Genomic DNA, 17,762 nt, shown 5'->3' on the forward strand with positions numbered 1-17,762 from the left:
CCTCCCAATAATCCACACTCAAACCAAGTGGAGGGGACCTCGGGTGCCTCCTTCTCAGGAACCAATATACCACTACCTATGTGTGAAGACATGGGAGTAGGATCCCAACGGGAACTGGGTGCCGTACCCAAAACAATCCAAGGTCGTAATTCCAACTCGGGCCCAGCCCCTTTAGGGAATACCCCCAACCCTCCGACTACCCCAATGATACAGCGCACCGGAAAGATGGACCCGTTTGTGATCAAACAGCCAACACTGAGTCGGGATTAGACGTGATTAACCTATCATCATATCAACTTACATCAATTGAACTGGAGGTCCTGAGGCTGGGACTTAGTTTTTGTCCCTCACAACAAGTAGACAAATTCACCCTTGTGAAGGATTTACATATGTTTGCAAGGAACCTTACATATAAATACATATTTGATACTGACAAGGGCAAAACGTTGAACAGAGATGAAGACCCCTATAAGGGATTTAAGGTACAAGATTTTAGGGCACTTAAAACCTTAATTCAACTGTTGGACGAAAATGAAGGCTATGGAAACTCGGAAAGTTCCTCATCTGAAGAAGAAGAAGTAGGTCCAAGTTTACCTCTAAGACCCTTAAAATTTAAAAACAAATCTCAGAAGTTCCCGAACCTTCGGACATGCCCAGCTGTATGGGCCTTCTTGAAACAAACTATGAAGCAAATAGAAGCCATACAATTTCCAAAACATAACATAAAGAATTTGTCATCAGTACAACGGTCGGCTCTGGAAAATCTGATGAGGAGGGATGAATTGGTGATAAAACCATCGGATAAAGGAGGAAATGTGGTGGTGATGAATAAGGATAATTACATCGAAATGTATTTAAACATACTTAACAACCGTGAATGGTATCAGCAGGTCCCACCTCAGAAACTTATTGAAGCAAGATCATGCTATGTGTCCATAATCGATCGGGCACATTCCCAAGGCCTGATCGATGGAGATACCCGTGAGTTCCTTGAGGTTAGGTGGCCGGTAACACCGACCTTTTACTCACTACCCAAAGTCCACAAGAACCTATCTAAGCCTCCGGGACGCCCAATTGTTTCGGGAATAGGCAGCCATACCGAGACTGCCAGTCAGTTTGTGGACGGCTACTTGCGCCCACACGTTACAAGCTTGCCATCTTATATCAAGGATACGTTGGAATTACTTAAAATCCTCGAAGGACTCACTGTACCCCTGGGAACGATCTTGGCAGCCATTGACATAGAGGCCCTTTATTCAAGCATACCGCACAAGCAAGGTGTGGCAACGATTGCCGAATTCCTGAAAGAAAGAGACACCGACAGTTGGGAGCTGTGCCAATTTATCACAGTCCTATTGGAACATATTCTCACCAACAATATGTTTCTTTTTAATGGCGTTACCTACCTCCAGGTACAGGGAGTAGCGATGGGGACATCCTGTGCCCCATCGTACGCCAACCTGTACCTGGGGGGATGGGAATGCAATCTTTTCTCGAGTGAGGGGGCCGCGATGTACCTGCGCCATATTCTTCTGTGGCGGAGGTACATCGATGATGTCCTCCTCATCTGGACGGGGTCAGCTGAGTTACTTAATAGCTTCATGGAACTTCTCTCTCACAACAAATTCAATCTCAAGTTTACCATCCAATTTGATACAACGACTATCTCGTTCTTGGATTTACGACTGGTCCTTAGAGAGGATGGCTCAATCTTTAGTACATTGTACAGAAAGGAGATGGCTGGCAATACTATTTTGCATTTTACCAGCTCCCATCCCCATACACTAATACATAGTATACCCTACAGTCAGTACCTCCGACTACGACGGAACTGCGCTAGAGATGAGGACTTCGAGAGAGAAGCGAGAGCACTTTATGATCGACTGCTCAACCGAGGTTACAGTAAAAAAGTCTTAAAGAGGGCCTATCAGCAGGCCAAACAAAACCTACGTGATACTCTTATTTTCAAACACAAAGTACGGGACCCACATCCCACTACAAGACTAATCACAACATTCACAACACATCAACAGGAAATTCGAAATCTGATCAGTAACAACTGGCACTTTTTATCCGAGGATCCAGTCATCTCAAAATACGTGGCCAATGTGCCACAAATTACTTACAGGAAATCACGGTCCATCAGAGATGTGCTAGTCCATAGTCACCTACAACCCTCAACATCATCAGCAGGGGCAGAGGGCGGGAATGGCACCTTTAGATGTGGACATTGTCAATTCTGTCCATGGATAAAAGAAGGGAGTGGGTGCCCCCTCCCAAGAGGAGGTTTTCACAAACTGAAAGGATATGCTGATTGCACCACAACGGGCATTGTGTATTTAGCCATGTGCCGTTGTGGTGCATTCTACATAGGCAAAACTAAGCGTCCGTTTGCTAGAAGAATACAGGACCATTTATACTACTTAGACGCAGGGTTACTCTATACCCCCATTTGTAAACATATTGGTCTACGACATAGCTACGACCCCAATTTTGTGTCCTTCTTTGCCCTGGAGGTGATACCCGACCCAGAGAGGGGCGGGAATGTGGATAAAATGATCTTGCAGCGCGAGGCCAGGTGGATATATAACCAACGGGCGACCAGTCCGCCTGGCCTCAACACTGCACTTGCATTCAACCCCTTTCTGTGATGCTGTCTTCCCTGCAAAAAACATCTATGTGACTAAATAACAACTGAAATTATGGTTGGAACCTATTTTTTATATCTATATCTGCCATTTGATACTATGAGCGGACCTTCACCCATTTTCAGTTGTAGAATACTATCAATACTCACTAGATGTTCATTTTTCATATATGACCTATCCTGTAGCAAAGGGTTATGCTATTCATAAACAATTGGAATTACAGGTATAATCCATTACATACTTGCCATACATGCTACCTGTAGAATACTGCAGGCAGACTCCCAGCCACCTCTAGTGGCATAATATCATTAATGTCCACTAGATGGTGCTATTTTCCAACTATGATATGTTGATTACAATATAGGTTGATTAAACCAACAAACCTCTCCCCCCTTTCATCTTCCTCCCCCCCCCCCTTTTTTTTTTTTTTTTTGGAAGAGTATTTAGGGAACCATGCATAAATGATTTTTATATTGTATTTTGTTGTTCTACAAAAGTTTCTGTATTAACTTAAGGTATCCGGTTTATGTTAGAGCTGTCTATATGTTCTCTGCCATTCTCTGGACTTCCTCTGCTGCTTGCTAGCAACGGTCGCCTGTTATGGTAGGGGGACTCGGACGTCCCTGCCCAGGGGGCGGAGCCTCTTTTCCTTTCCGCCCCCAGCTGCCCGTCATGCCAATGGCGTAGTATGGGCAATGTGCGCGCATCGTTGGGGGTGGAACGTGGCTGCGTCCGCTCCCCTGATGCGCGCGCATTCCGACAGGGACGTCCGGACCGGAAGCAATGCCGGAGGTCAATCCTGACCTGATTGCTTCCGGTGGGACCACATCATTTAAAAGATGGAGGCGCCGGTGCTGTCTGTCAGACGCATCCTGCGGCCATCCATCACAAACGGGCGGACGCCCGATCCTGCAACTAGGAGCCATTATAGCCCCCTTCCCTCTATTCTCTACACTCAGGAGTAAGTGAAGATCAATTTGGACGCACTTGTCTTGCTGTATTTGGATATGTTCTGTACTGGGGGGCCCCCTGCCGTACTTTAAGGGGTTATTTTACAGGGTCCTTGCACTACCAGTATTATAGGCATAGATATACCGGCCTACTATGGACACAGGTATGACTTCCTCACTGGCCCCTTATTATAGATGGAACAATGTTCATTGGCCCCTTTCCCCCTCCCTCCTCCCCCCTAGTCTAAATAATCACATACCCAATAGACTTTTTTGAAGTGGCTCAATATATCCTATGTACAATGTACCCTAGTGGGCGTCATATGAATTTTTCTTATGTGTTCGACCATTTATGGTCACTGCAGCATTATTTACCACTGATGTCCCCCCAAAAATACCCTCCCTAGTGTGATTCATGGGTTTCCCGTCTTTATTTCAGCACGGGCTATCAGCATATAGTGCCCTAAGTGTGTGGTCCAGGCCTCCTACTGGCATTGTCTGTCTGGGATCTGGCACCCAGAGACAGTCCGCATTGGTTGGTTCAGCGGTTGGTGTCCAGTGAATGGTGGCTATAGCCTTATTCATTTTGAAATTGTAACAGTAGGTGAGCTATGATTTCAAATTATTGATATCTGTTAGGATCTGATGTTGTGTATGACCATTGTATAATCTTAGACTGTTTATTATTTACACAGTTTAAATGAATCAATTGCATCGTGTCTAGCCCTGATGAAGCGAAATTTCTTTTGCGAAACATGTTGGCTTTAGTCACGCACGAATTTTGGATTCTACTACTGGATGGTCATATGTTTGTGTATGTATTAATAATACTATCTTTTATTATATTTCAATAAATATTGTTAAATTTTATCAAGCCTGTTTGATTCTCACCTACGCAACTCAGTCTTTTCCTTTAAAGTCCCATTTATTTGAGGAGGGGGATTGCCTGTTTTTTTTCTCCCCCCCCCCTTCCTCTCTATACAATGTTCACTAATGTCTATTTAACTATAAGTAACTGACATATAAGAACATGATTAACCACCTCAATACAGGGCACTTACACCCCCTTCCTGCCCAGACCAATTTACACCTTTCAGCTCTCTCACACTTTGAATAACAATTACTCAGTCATGCAACACTGTATCCATGTGAAATTTGTGTCCTTTTTTCACAAAAATAGAGCTTTCTTTTGGTGGTATTTAACCACTAGTGTTTTTTTAATTTTTTGTGCTATAAATAAAAAATAACGTAAATTTTGTGAAAAAAATGCCTTTTTCTTTGTTTCTGTCATAAAATTTTGCAAATTAGTAATTTTTCTTCATAAATTTTGGCCAAAATGTATACTGCTATATATCTTTGGTAAAAAGAACCCACATTAGTGTATATTATTTGGTCTTTGTGAAAGTTATAGAGGTGCCAATCACTGAAAATTGATCACATCTGATCACACCTGATGTACTGAAGGCCTATCTCATTTCTTGAGACACTAACAAGTCAGGAAAGTACAAATGCCCCCCAAATTACCCCTTTTTAGAAAGTGAACATTCCAAGGTATTAAGTAAGTAGCATGGTGAGTTTTTTTAAGTTGTAATTTTTTCCCACAATTCTTTGCAAAATGAAGATTTTTTTTTTTTACAAAATTGTCATATTAACAGGTTATTTCTCTCACAGAGCATATGCATACAACAAATTACACCCCAAAATACATTCTGCTACTCTTCCCAAGTATGGTGATACCACATGTGTAAGACTTTTACACAGCCTGGCCACATACAAAGGCCCAACATTGAAGTAGCACCTTCAGGCGTTCTACAAGCATAAATGACACATCTCATTTCTCAACCACCTTTTACACTTAGGCCCTGAAGCAACAGGACAATGGAATTGCCCACAAAATTACCCCATTTTAGAAAGCAAACACCCCAATGTATATTCTATGAGACATAATGAGTCTTTTGAATGGTTCATTTTTTCCAGAAGATTTTGGAAAATGTGGAAAAAAAATGAAAAGCATTTTTTTACACAAAGTTGTCAATTTATAAGATATTTCTAACATATAGCATGTATATAGAAAAAAATTACACCTCAAAACACATTCTGCTACTCATCCTGAGTATGGCGATACCACATGTGTGAGACTTTTATACAGCCTGGCCACATACAGAGGCCCAACATTGAAGTAGTACCTTCAGGTGTTAAATTACATTATCTCATTTCATTCCTACCTATCACACTTTTGAAGGTCCTTAAGCACCAGGACGACAGTGAAATTATCCACAAAATGACCCCATTTTGGAAATCAAACACCCCAACGTATATTCTATAAGGCATGAGCTGCAGATAGGTACTCGGGTACTCTGATGGGCTGCAGATAGTTGCTTGGGTACTATGATGGGCTATAGACAGGTACTCAGGTATCTTGATGAGCTGCAGATAGGTACTCAGGTACTCTGATGGGCTGGTGACAGGTACTTATTTACTCTGATGGGCAGGTGTTAGGTACTCGTTTACTCTGATGGGCTAGTGACAGGTACTTGGGTACTCTGATGATCTGGTGACAGGTACTCGGGTGCTCTGATGGGCTGGTGACAGGTACTCGGTTACTCTGATGTGCTGGTGACAGTTCCTCAGGTACTCTGATGGGCTTGTGACAGGTACTTGGGTACTCTGATGGGCTAATGACAGGTACTTGGGTACTCTGATGGCCTGGTGACAAGTACTCGGGTACTCTGATGGCCTGGTGACAGGTACTTGGGTACTCTGAAGGGCTGGTGACTGGTACTAGGGTACTCTGATGGGTGGTGACAGGTACTCAGTTACTCAGATGGGCTGTGACAGGTACTCAGATGAACTGTGACAGGTACTCAGGTACTCAGGTACTCAGATGAACTGTGACAGATACTCAGATGGACTTTGACAGGTACTCAGGTACTCAGATGGGCTGCCAAAGGTACTCAAGTACTTAGATGGGCTGTGACAGGTACTCAGGTACCTTGATGAACTGTGCAAAGAGTGCACCACCGCTCAGGTAGGTCTGATCCGATAAATGAGTGAACAAATTGGAATCCTTCAAAGGAAAAGAGCCCCAGGTGCTGGCTGATGCTAAGTTGAGTAGAAGTGGATGAAGTAATCTGGATAGCCGCACACCGGACAAGATAACAAGTGCCTTTATTGAAAAAAACTGGATCATGGAATGTACAAAACACTACAGCAGGAACGTACAGGAATCAGCTGACGCGTTTTGCACGTATGACGAGTGCTTACTCATAGCTGAGTAAGCACTTGCCATAAGTGTGAAAATGCGTCAGCTGATTTCTGTACGTCCCTTCTGTAGTGTCTTGTACATTCCATGATCCAGTTTTTTATCAATAATGGCACTTGTTATCTTGTCCAGTGTGTGGCTATCCAGATTACTTCGTCCACTTCTACCCTGATGAACTGTGACAGATACTCAGATGGGCAGTGACAGGTGCTCAGGTACTCGTGTACTTAGATGAACTGTGACAGGTACTCAGGTACTTGGGTACTCAGATGGACTATTACAGGTACTCAGGTACTCAGGTGCTATGGTACTCAGATGAACTTTGACAGGTGCTCAGATGGACTGTGAAAGGTACTCAGATGAACTGTGACAGATACTCAGATGGGCTGTGACAGGTATTCAGGTGGGCTGTGACAGGTGCTCAGGTACTCGGGTACTCATATGGACTGTGACAGGTACTTTGATGGACTGTGACAGGTACTTTGATGGGTGGTGACAGGTCCTCTTTATGGGGGGGCAATCAGTGTGATTGGTGTACACTGTATGCGGTAAAGAGATGTTACCACAATCTCCTTCTCACACACGATTGGTGTGTATATCTTTTCATGTGACAACACTGAAGAAATGGCACTTTGCTACAATGTAAAGTAGTCAGTGTACAGTTTGTATAACAGTGTAAATTTGCTGTCCCTTCAACTCAACACACAGCCATTAATGTCTAAACCGCTGGCAACAAAAGTGAATACACCCCTAAAAATTGGGCCCAATTAGCCATTTTCCCTCCCCGGTGTCATGTAACTCATTAGTGCTACAAGGTCTCAGGTGTGAATGGGGAGTAGGTGTGTTAAATTTGGTGTTATCACTCTCAATTAATCATACTGGTCACTGGAAGTTCAACATGGCACCTCATGGCAAAGAACTCTCTGAGGATATGAAAAAAGAATTGTTGCTCTACATAAAGGTGACCTAGGTTATAAGAAGATTGCCAAGACCCTGAAACTGAGCTGCAGCACGGTGGCTAAGACATGACAGAGATCACTGCTCTCAATGACAGGGAGCAGTAGATCCCTGTCATGTTGCTAGGCAGGACAGGGAAATGCCTTGTTTACATAGGCATCTCCCAGTTCTGCCACACCGACTCCGTGTCATGATCGTGGGCCCCCCGTAGACATCGAGTCTGTGGAACCCACAGGCACGCTCACGGAGTATGCGGTGGGCGCGTGCTCGCACGCGCCCTCCCAGCGATGCGTGAGCCTCCACTAAGCCACATCTTAAAGGGGACATACAGGTATGCCCATTTGCCCAGCCGTGCCATTGTGCCGACGTACATCGTCGTGCGGTGGTCGGCAAGCAGTTAAAGGGTAACTCCACTTTCCTGGGGAAAAAAATAGCAAATAAAAAAAAAAAATATAGCACATATAATTGTGACACTAATCATATTGTAACTGAATGTTATTAAAAATTGCCTTTCCTTTTCAATTTGCAGCCACTGTAGTTTTCTGAGAATGCATTGCAATATGGCTACCTGGAGTTTTTCTGTATACAGAGTGTGTACTGACCACTCTCCAGAAACATAATTTCCTGCTTGTGTGATTGGCTCACCAATTTTCACAGAAGCCTGCCTAAGATACAAGTCAGATTTCAGGCATCCCCTGCAACAAAAATTTCATTTTTGGTGAGATGCTTTCAATAGGAACATGTCTAAAGTGATGTAGGCCCAGAATATTTCCTCATTAGTGCCCTGCAGCTTCACACTTGACAGTTAATTATGAAACCACTCCAATTAGATGCACTCAGTATAGGGGCACACAGAAACACATATGCATTTCTTCAGAATAACAAAAGGTTATCTGCAACAAAGGTTGTTATAATCCTTGCAATGTACATCGGTCACCCAGAGGGGAATGTTTTTTTCTCAACAAAAGTAGAGTTACGCTTTAACCGCTTGCCGACCAGTGCACACCGACGTACACCAGCAGAATGGTGCTGGTTGGCAAAAGGGCATACAGGTACGTCCCCTTTAAGAAGCTGTGTTGCAGGCATGCACCCGTGGCCAGCGGCACGGGTGCACGCCCGCTGCGGTCTCCGTTACCATGACCTCAGGTCCTGCCGACTCAATGTCCGTGGGTTGCACGTGATCATGTCATGGAGAGGAAGAACAGGGAGATGCTTTTGTAAACAAAGCATTTCCCCATTCTGCCTAGTGACAGAACAGAGATCACAGCTCTCTGTCATTGAGAGCAGTGATCACTGTCCTGTGTGTTAAAGTCCAGCCCCCTAACAGTTAGAATCACTCCCTAGGACACACTTAATCCCTTCACTGCTCCCTAGTGGTGAACCCTTTCACTGTCGGTTTCATTTACACAGTAATCAATGCATTTTTATAGCACTGATCGCAAAAAAAATCCGATGTATCCACCATAATGTTGCAGTCCTGATAAAAAATCACAGATCGCCGCCATTACTAATAAAAAAAAAATAAAAATAAAAATGCCATAAAACTATCCGCTATTTTGTAGAAGAATACATATCGGCCTAAACTGAGGAAAAAAAATTTTTTTTTATATATTTTTGGGGGATATTTATTATAGCAAAATGTAAAAAATATTGCGTTTTTTTTCAAAATTGTCGCTTTTTTTGTTTATAGAGCAAAAAATAAAAACCGCAGAGGCGATCAAATACCACCAAAAGAAAGTTCTATTTGTGGGAAAAAAAGGACGTCAATTTTGTTTGGGTACAAGGTCGCACGACAGCACAATTGTCAGTTAAAGCGACGCAGTGCCGAATCGTAAAAAGTGCTCTGGTCAGGAAGGGAGTAAAATCCTCTGGGGCTGAAGTGGTTAAGTAGAAACCACCCATTCTTATTCCCTAATTCAAAATTTTGTGGCCAAAAATTATACTTCACATTTTGGCTACTAATTTGTACACTTTTTTGCTCCTTTTGCCAAAAGATGAACACAATGTATATATATATATATATATATATATATATATATATATATAAAAAAATGGCATCTCCTATGGGACATAATTAGATTGTGTTCAAATGATCTATAGATTATGTATAGGAAAAAGTAACAGTACAATTGAATATTTTGGGCTGATTTCTCTCTGTTTCCAAACTGTATTTAAGTATTTCTATCTATAAGGTGGATATTCTGTGCACAAAATGATTTTTAACTTATCTCTAAAAATAAATTACTGGGCATGTTTTCTGTTATGGCTGTATTAAGAATAATCTCTTATATTAAAAAAGAAAAGATTCAGTGCAGCGCATCAGTTCAATTATAATATAGTTTACTCACAATTTTTTTTTTACTGAAATATTACTTCTGATACATACATATAGTATCCTGTTCAAATAGGCTTCAAATCTGTGGCGTTAGCTTTTCTTAATTCAGTCAGTGAAAAAGCAGCACGTTTTTTTTTTCTTGCAGATGCAGTCTGCTTACTCTCGGCCTCAAAAATTGTGGCTTATTCCAATGAATGCTTGAAAAGTGTGGCACAGTTCTGTTTAATGTTTACATTTTAAATTCTATACAAAAGAATACAGTTTTTGTTCCAGATTTAATATGCATGCTCAATTGCCCAAAAATGGCAGCCCGCACATACAAGCTTTATATCTGTGGTGCAAATCTCTAACCTTTTCCAACCTTCAGTCTCTTAAACCAGACACTATTTTTTTTTTTCATTCCAGATGCAATGTTCTTGTTATTCTCTCAGAAATGGTGGCCTATATAATAAAGACTTTAAAGGTGTGGTGCAAATCGGTTCATGTTTTTATTTCCAATTTAACACAAAAAGTCACTTGTTTTATTGGCTGCAAATCTTTGCATTTTTTCTTTTAAATTTGAAACAAATAGACACTAATTGTTTCTTTTCAGATGCAATGTGCCTGCTCAATCATTAAGAAATTGTGGCCTATTCAAAAGGATCCAATATCTGTGGTGCTAAACTGCAAATGTTTACCCTCCTGAGTCTAACAAATTAAACCCTAGTTTTTTATTTACAAATGCATTATGTCCATTTACATGCTCAAAAACTGCAGCCTGCCCATACAGTCTTAAGATCTGTGCTGCAGATACGTGCCTTTTTTTCTTTTACATTTGAAATAAAAAGACAATGCTTCTTCTTTTGAGATGCAATATACCTGCTCAAGTGTTAAACTTTGCCCTGTCCTGTTTTTTTTTCAGATTCAATGACTACTTGCCACCCATCCATACAGGTTTAGTATCTGTGGGGCTAAACTGTAAAATGTTGGCCTTGTCAGTCTCTGAAGACACTACTATTTTATTTCCATATGTAATATGCCAGATCAGTCTCTCTGAAACTGAAGGCCATCCATACAGACATAATGTCTTCAGTTCAAATTTGTAACATTTTTCTTTCTTCGGTCTTCTAAAAAATATTTATTTATTTATTTATTTTTTAAGATGCAATATGCTTGCTCTCTCCCTCAGAAATTGTGGGCTATCAAAGATAGGATTAAATGTGTGCTGTAAATTTGTGCAATTTTTTTCTATTTATATACCATACATGTAAAGCGCTATCCCTTTAAGTCCAAAAAAATATATTACTTATACCATTTTTTTGCACTTAAAGGGACGTGTATAGTATATAATCTGTACAGATATCTGTTTGTCATCTTTCTGTGAGCAACTGTTCAGAAAAAAAACATATTCTTTCTGATCAACACAAATAGTCTCATCAGTACAGAGTCCACTTGGTTTTGTATATCATTTTTTTCTATTACATTTGAAATAAATAGACACTATTTTTTTCTTCCAGATGCAAAATGCCTGTTCAATCTATAAGAAATTGTGGCCTGTCTTAAAAGGTTTAATGCCCCATACACACCATCGGACTTTCCGCTAACAAGCTCACATCCAACATTTGTTGTCGGAAAATCCGATCATGTGTACGGGGCATTACAGCTGTTGTGCTAAAATGTACTTATTTTTTCTTCTATTTGCTCTTCAGTTTCTGAATCAAGACAATACTTTTTTTATTTCCAGTTGCATTATGCCCACTCAGTCACTCAGAAATTGCAGCTAGTCCATACAGGCCTATTATCTGTGCTGCTAAAACTTAAAATGTTCACCTTGTCAGTCTCTGAATAAAAACACTTTTTTTTCATATGTAATATCACTCTGAAATTGAAGAATGTCTATACAGCCTTATGCCCCGTACACACGGTCGGACTTTGTTCGGACATTCCGACAACAAATTCCTAGGATTTTTTCTGACGGATGTTGGCTCAAACTTGTTTTGCCTACACACGGTCGCACAAAGTTGTCGGAATTTCCGATTGACAACCACGCGGTCACGTACACCATGTACGACGAGACTAGAAAAGGCCGGTTCAGAACCAAGCGCGGCACCCTTTGGGCTCCTTTTGCTAATCTCGTGTTAGTAAAAGTTTGGTGAGAGATGATTCGCGCTTTTTCAGACTCGTGGCTTTCAGATCGTTTTCTGCCGTTCAGTTTGTGCTTGTGGGTTTGTATCTGCTCTTCAGTGCGTGCAAGCAAGTTCCGCATGACTTAGTCATTGTATTCTTGTTCGTTCGTTACTGTTTTTCAGGTCGCTCTTCACAGGTCTTGCTGTTCTTCAGTGCGTTCTGTTACTTCGTTCTGAGCAGCCGACCGTTTTCTAGCCATGTTTCGTATGCGTACTCCTCGTACAGTTCGTGCTGTGCGGGGGCTTGGTGTTGGGGTCCTGACCTTGACACAAGTCCAGTCCATGAACAGGGTGGAGAGGAGTTCATGGACCAAGAATTGGTTGCTTCAGCGTGACCAGTTCTGTCATATGCCTTTGCTCTGTGAGATCCGTGAGAATAATCCTGATGATTTCAGGAACTTTCTCCGGATGACGGACCCCGTATTTCACCGTTTGTTGGCTTCGCTGACCCCCTATATCAGCAGGCAGGATACCTGCATGAGGCAAGCCATCACTCCGGAGCAGAGGTTGGTTGCTACCTTGCGGTATTTGGCCACAGGGAGAAGTCTGCAGGACTTAAAGTTCTCGACAGGCATCTCCCCCCAGGCTCTTCTGTGTGGACATTTACTGCTTGTGTTTGTTTGAGCTGACCCTGACAGAAATGTGTGGAGTCCAGAAAATGTCGTGATTGTGTAACCTTATACAAAGCACTGTTGGCTGTTATTTACTAAATGCAAAGACACTTTGCACTACCAGTGCACTTGCAACTGCACTGAAACTGCACTTGTAGTGCAAAGAGGATTTGCCCTTAGGAAATTACCCCCATTTTCTCATAAAACAATTACATCACCCCAAAAGTGTTGTAGCGTTGAGACAATAATCCACACATTCTTGATGAGCAATCTTTTTAATACCTGCACAATCACATGTGCATTTACCCAAGGTTTTTCTGACAAACCAACATGTTTGTTGTATAACAATTTTTGTGGTGTCATTATCCAAAATCAAAATGTGCATTTTATAGAAAACAGGCCTGTGTAAAACCAACAAGAAAGACACAAATCTTGATCTTACAAAGTTCACATTTGGTAGAACTGGAAGGCTATATCAGACATGAGTATTTAGGAACTGTGTTTGATATTGCGTTCAGATGGGGGGAAATCACCCCAGGAAAAGCCAAATTTGGAAGATGCACACAAATTTCACAATGTCAACATGTGCTATCTGCCATCACGGGGGATCAAGGGACGTGTTTTGGGGGAGAAAGCTACTTTATAATTGAGGAAGGGGTTGCACCCCCAAAACGCGTCCATTGATCTCCCGTGATGGCAGATAGCACATGTTGGCACACTGTGTGCATCCTCTAAATTTGGCTTTGGGAAAAATCACAAAAACATTTCGCACATTGTAGCACACAAAAGAAGAAAGTGATTTGGAGGGGCTTTAAACTCGCCCCAAAACATCAATGATGTTTTTATATTTTGGAATAACATCATTGATGTTTTGCTTGATGTTTTCCAATTGTAAATTACACCCCATGATCTCCCCGATCAGGATCTGGGCACTTTCGGATGTGAAAGGATCTTCATCCACAACATCATGATCACCTAAAAAGAGAGGAACCCCAAAATAAATTAGGTCTAAAAAAAATGCCGCCATCCATCTCTTATCTGAGCCTGTGGTCGCAGACACTCACCTGTTGTGGTGACTAGTTCCACCACGTCTTCTTCCTCCTGCTCATCTTGTGTTGGGGGGATTTCCCCTTCTTCCAGGGGGGGGGGCTCTGGTCTCCTTGGATGAGGGGTGTCCTCCGAGTCTTTTCTCCCCTATGTAAAAAAAATGGTATAATTAGCACACAGATATTTGATGGCAGAACTATAAATAGGAAACATTTTTTGGAAGTGGGGTATAATGATCTATTTTAGCCGAGTTCCAAGATGTAGCTTTTTTAGTGTCCTTTGTCAACCTGCAATACTTTACCTGTTTGGTACAAGCTTCACAGATGGAGACCCCCCTATAGTATACACTGGAGCACCTGTGTGGCCCCCCTAATAAAAATGGTGTTCTTGTGTCCCACACTAGTGCTCCAGTGTCCAGATGTGAAAACAGCTGCTGAGTGTCCTCTTCTTACACACAATCTAGTTTGCACTTCATTCTAGTAACAAAGCCATCTACACAACCCAATTCTTTGAAGCCAAGTATAGGGCGTCAAAATGGTGGCCAAATGCATATGGCCTAAACAATGGTATTTTAGAGTCCGAAATAAAAATGTGTGATCCGAACGAATAATGTGCCCATGAACATGAAAGTTGCCATTTTAAACTGTACAACAGTTCCTAAAAGCACATGGAGCAGCACGAACGTAATAAACCCAAAAAGAATAGGAACACAGCACAAATACTTACTTTTTTGCAGCACTCTCCGGATCTTTCTGTACTGCTCATGTTCTCGTAATTTCAGGTCCGACCACCGCTTCCTGAGCTGATCTTTTGATCGTCGTACCCTGAATTTCCGGTGTAGACTCCTGACCACTTTCGCCATGATCTTGGCCTTTCGGACATTGGGGTTGGGGTAAGGCCCATACTTTCCATTATAGTCTGCCTTCTTCAGGATGTCCACCATCTCCAACATCTCCCCAAAGGACATATTTGAGTCCTTCAATCTCCTTCTGGATCGGGACGTTTCCGGATCCGGCCTTTCCTCCTCCTCCTCCTCGTTGCTACAATTAGCACGATCCTGCTGTCTATCCGCCATGTGCTCTTCCCCCACTGCGCCGAATGAAAAGGGGCGGGGAATAGACTAGAAAGAACGTCAGGGGCGGGCGGAGTTATACGCATGCGCAGTGTGTATAAATCGTAACGCGCGCGTCTTACGTACGATCTGTGAGCGGAGGAAGGTGCATCGGAGATGCCGATCATGCTAACGAAGGTAGGATCTAAACTTGGGCCTATACTGCTTAGAAATGGAAGCCTATATTGTAACAATATTAGGGGAGTTTGGCCTGACATTAGGGTTTGTCTTGTGTTGTGTCTTGCAGAGAAAATGGATGGGTTCAACGACCACAATTTCTTGCCCCTGTTTATTGACAAGTACAGGGAGCTGCCCTGTCTGTGGCAAGTGAGACACCCCCACTATAACCACAAACAGAAGAGGCAGGCAGCGCTGGAGAAACTGCTGGAGTTGGTGAAGCCGGTGGTCCCCACAGCAACCATCCCTTATTTAAAAGCTAAAATTAGTGGCCTAAGGAGCACTTATCTTAGGGAGCGCAAGAAGGTCACAGATTCCCAGAGATCCGGAGCTGCAGCAGATGACGTTTATGTCCCCAGGCTGTGGTACTACGAGAGACTGCGATTTCTGTCAGACCACACTGAAGTCAGGGAATCCCTCTCCACTCTTCCTTCCACGCTTCCTTCCATCCCAGCTGAGGCTTCCGATGTCCAACCTGGGCCTTCCAGCCAGGAAGAAATGGAGGAGCCCAGCTGGAGTCAGGTATAGCATTCTTCTACAGATTTCTGGGCAATAAATAAATGATGTTTACTAGATGTTATTATTGATCACTAATTGCTGATTAAAAAAAGTGTTTTACATATCAATAGACAGTAGTGGGCACCCAAAATTGGGACAAGAATGCAAAATGCTGGGCTCAGAAGGATAGTCTGTTATATTTGTTAAAATTCAATTTGCAGCAGTCAGGAGGTGAAAATTGTGTGTGATTGATGAAAACAATACTAAAACTATGTCCCTTTTTCATACACAGGAAGACCTCAGCCAGGAGGAGGTTGTAGAATGTGGCAGCCAGGAGGAGGCGGGGATTAGTGGCAGCCAGGAGGAGGCGGGGATTAGTGGCAGCCAGGAGGAGGCGGGGCTAAGTGTCAGCCAAGAGAAGCCTGGGACAAGTCGCAGCCTGACTGAGTCTCAGGTTCCTCCCCTCCGCCTGCCATACAAAAGGGCCAGAAAGGCCACTCCCAGTCTTGTGCAGGATTCAGCATACAGGCTGATCCAGGAGGCTTCTGCGTCCCTCAGAGCCTTCCCCAGTCCTGCAGAGGCCTTTGCCTGCATGGCTGCCACCAAATTGCAGGGCATGCAGGAGGGCCAACGCAGGATCTCTGAGGACCTGATTTATAAAGTCCTACGTAAGGGGGAGAGTGGGGAACTGACACCCAAGACGGATGTCATTGAGATGGATGATCCTCCTCCTCCTCCTCCTCCTGTTGCCACAACTCCACCACCACAGCCAAAGCCTGTAAGGAAGCGTGGAAGGAAGACCAAAGAGTGATGACCCTGGGTTCAGTCTGGTCTGACAGAATATGCAGTCTCTCGTATGACCACAGCCTGGGGACACAGATGTCATCTGCTGCTTTCCGGATCTCTGGGACTTCTGGACCAGACTGTCCTCCCTTAGATAAGGACTCCTCAGGCCACCAATTTTGCTTTTAAATAATTGATGTCTGCAAAGGGGGTCCAAGGCTTCGCCCACTTCTGCAGTTTCTCCAGCGTTGCCTCCCTCTTTGTTTTTTTATAGTTGTGACCCCTTAATAAAATTTTTTTAGGTAAATTCTACTCTCCTGTGTGTGTTTTCATCCAAAAAGGACAGTTTGTTGGTGATGATTCAGGTACATTTCTAACATAAAATGTGAAATTAACAAGGGACAACAACACCAAACAATCTCCTACAGATTAAATAGAACAACATATTAGTGGTGTTGTGGGAACTTGTCACAAAAAACACACAAACATTTTCGGGAGTACAAATCAAAATCACCAAAAAAAAAAAAAAAAAAAGAGAAACACAAAAAAAGATTCTACATTAAAGGCAAAAAAAAAAAAAATATACAAAAATACGTTGTCAGATGTGAGAAATCAAAATATATTGAGGAAATCCCGATAAATAGTAACGAAAGAAGTTTGTGAGAAGTGTGTGTGAATATGAGCATCAAAACTACTTAATTCTTGTCACATTATAAAGAAGAAGAGATTGCGCTGTATTAAACCATTTTGAACATTGCAGCATGACGAAAGTGCTGTATCCATTGCGAACGCTAAGTTTACCAGAACGAGCTGTCCCGTGTCGGAATTTCTTCTGAGCATGCGTGGCACTTTGTGCGTCGGAACAGGCCACACACGGTCGGAATTGACGCGATTGGATTTTGTTGTCAGAAAATTTTATCTCCTGCTGTCCAACTTTGTGTGTCGGAAAATCCGATGGAAAATGTCCGATGGCGCCCACACACGGTCGGAATTTCCGACAACACGCTCCGATCGGACATTGTCCATCGGAAAATCCGACCGTGTGTACGGGCATAAGTAGTGCAAATCTGTAATATGTACTCATCTTTGATCTCCTAGGAAAATAATTAATGTATTATTTCCAGATTCTGTGTTTGTTCTGTCCCTCAGATATTGTGGCCAATCCAAGAAAAGTTTAAAAAGGGTGCTGCAAATCGGTACAATTTTTTCTTTTCTTTT

This window comes from Aquarana catesbeiana, linkage group LG05 (genome assembly GCF_042186555.1).
Source record: "Aquarana catesbeiana isolate 2022-GZ linkage group LG05, ASM4218655v1, whole genome shotgun sequence".
Classification (NCBI taxonomy): Eukaryota; Metazoa; Chordata; class Amphibia; order Anura; family Ranidae; genus Aquarana; species Aquarana catesbeiana.